The sequence below is a fragment of the Montipora foliosa genome, chromosome 8 (genome assembly GCF_036669935.1).
Source record: "Montipora foliosa isolate CH-2021 chromosome 8, ASM3666993v2, whole genome shotgun sequence".
Taxonomy (NCBI): Eukaryota; Metazoa; Cnidaria; class Anthozoa; order Scleractinia; family Acroporidae; genus Montipora; species Montipora foliosa.
This window is the reverse complement of record NC_090876.1, coordinates 32292023-32294522: the sequence shown is the minus strand read 5'-3', so window position 1 is coordinate 32294522 and position 2500 is coordinate 32292023. Positions and strand designations below refer to the sequence as shown.

The window sequence follows — 2500 nt, the reverse complement described above, 5'->3', positions numbered from 1 at the left end:
GAGGATGGGTACTTTTGATTGATTTGCTGCTAACTGACGCTATTCTTCGCGTGTCAATCATCGCCCGAGCGGTAACCTTTACTTCTCCAATGGTTTTTCCAGCATACAACTGACTTAGCATAGCTTCTTTTTGAAGTTTCTTGGGTGGCAAATCAGCATTTGGATGTGTTGCGCTATGGTGTGTTCAAAAATTGGCCTTGTTGTGTATACCAACTCTTAAAAACAAACAATTTTGCGACTGACATTCAAAGCTGCCTTTACACTTGGTGATCTTCCATTTCCCACTTCCAACCTCTTTTGTATTTGAGGTAATGGCCCTCTTCCACGGTCTGCCATCTTTAGAGCTGGCAAGCCTATCTTTCTCATCAGAGGGCAGTTGGTATGTGCAGTCACCGTCTATGTCGTAGGGCAAACTGTTTGTCTTTGTTACTGGCAGACCATTCCATGTTGAATTTGAGATCTTTTTTATGTGTCTTCCTGGAGTGCTTTGTTCCTATCGAGGTAATGGGCTTTCTCGAACTCCTTCTTTTCCCGTACCTTCATCATGAGTTAGGAAACCACACTGCACTTGAAAACTAAAATGACTAGCCTTGTTTGTTGCAACAGGCGTTGCTCGCCCTGCGACGGTTGTCTGCTCCAATTCCTGACGTGCTTTTATATCAGTGTCTCTGGGAGAAAGCTCATCAAACTGCTTCGAGACCATGGGTTGTGGTGATAGGGCTGCTGAGGATTTGCCTTCAATAGTAGCATCGTAATGCTGACCTATTTTGCTTAGAAAGATTTCCTTTTGGGCAACAGCATGATATCTGGTAGGATGGATGGCTTCTACCTTCATGTCTACTTTGTTATCATTGACAGAAACAACATAGCAGGATGTGGATGTTGCGTTTACCAAGGCATGGAAGAGGAGATCAATGATATCTGTCTTGTACTTATCGTGCACCTTGTAGATGCCGAGCTCCTCTTTCCAGTTTCCTGTCATAAAATCCTTGTAGTGGGCATAATGCGTTTCTATTTCAGTGATCACTACATCCGCAAGACCATATACGCTTCCAAAAAAAGGTTCTCCAGTCTCTAAAAGACACTAAAGAAAACGTTGCGCAAAATCAAATAAAAGATGTAGAAGACTGCCTGTGGAATTTGTTATGATTCTGCTGCCTACTTATTTCCTTCTTTTAGTAGTATTTTCAGTATCCCAGGCCACCACCAACCTGCGGAGAGCCGACTTTCTCTGGCGTTAGCATTCGAGTAGACTCACTTGTTGCGAAATTGGCATTGCTCATCACAACCCATGATGATTACTTTTAACAATTGCTTGTATCTCATAAATCGCCTAATATGCGGTCTGCGACAAGTTTGGTGAGATAAATTTGAATCTTTTGCGACTCCCAACCTCTCTGTTTAGGGTCAAATGCTGATCAAACTGATGGCTATAACTTTTAACAGGATAAGTTTAACGTCCTTAATTGCTCAAACAAGAAAATAAATGATAGAAGTATGACTGCAGTCTCTACAAGACAGTGGTAATACGACAGCAGTATAATTTTCATAAACAAGTAAACGCCAGAAAAGCAACAGTGCTCATCTCAAATTTAATTACCTCTTGTCAAGTCACTTTACAACTTTGCACAGGAACACAATAAGTTACGATTGCAAAAAAGTGTCATCAGTGATTATTGGTGTATTTAAGGGACTCCCAGATAATTCAACTCGAATATAAAAAGGGAAAAGAAGACGTAACACTTACCTGAAACTGATGGCCTGGGTAACGCACAAGCCTGTGCATAGGTCATTTTCATCTCCTTTGAAACAATTGTCTTCAGAGAAAACTCTTCTTCACTACTAGACAGCGTTATATTAACAAGGTTATCCGTAACAGAACTGGGAAGAAACTGTAAAGTCCTGATAAAACAAAGGCAAACTGCTGAGATTCTGTGACTCCTACCAACCACGTGCTTCAATATTCTGCATGTCAAATCTTGAAGTTTCAAGATTTGGTAACTAACAGCTGGTAACTCACTCACTCATAACTCACTCGCCTTAACTTACACCTTTGCTAAACCTAGTTTAGGAAGTTCTTGTAACCAGGCCTGCCAACGGCACAAGTAGTCTTCAGGTATAAGATCGTCCCAGCTGAACTTCTTGCGGCTCAAATCTTTTAGGATTAGCTTTGCGTTCAGTATGAATGGTGCCACGAACCCCAGTGGGTCATAGATTGAACTGATTCTGGACAGCAAGCCTCGTCTTGTTGCTGGTCTGTCCTTGATAACAATGGTGAAACCAAAGTGTTCAGACGATAAGTCCCATTGAACTCCTAAAGCCCTTTCAATGGGGAGCTTGTTGAAATCTAGGCTCTTGACTTGTTCAGCTCTTTCAGACTCCGGCAATGACTCAAGTAATTTCGACATGCCATTTGGTGAGATTGAAACAGCCTCTTGCTAACAGCTTGCGCAATTGGTTGGCGAGATTGATAGCTTTTCGATCTGTGAGAACTGACATC

At 41.8% G+C, this 2500-nt stretch overlaps 1 protein-coding gene and 1 pseudogene across 1 annotated transcript in view; one reads left to right on the top strand and one right to left on the bottom strand.

Annotated features, from left to right (window-relative positions):
• Positions 1-2408, bottom strand: part of LOC137967510 (uncharacterized) — a 10959-nt pseudogene extending 8551 nt beyond the window's left edge.
• Positions 1-2500, top strand: part of LOC138013324 (uncharacterized) — a 95221-nt gene that overhangs the window by 61102 nt on the left and 31619 nt on the right. The gene's annotated exons all lie outside the window — the stretch shown is intronic.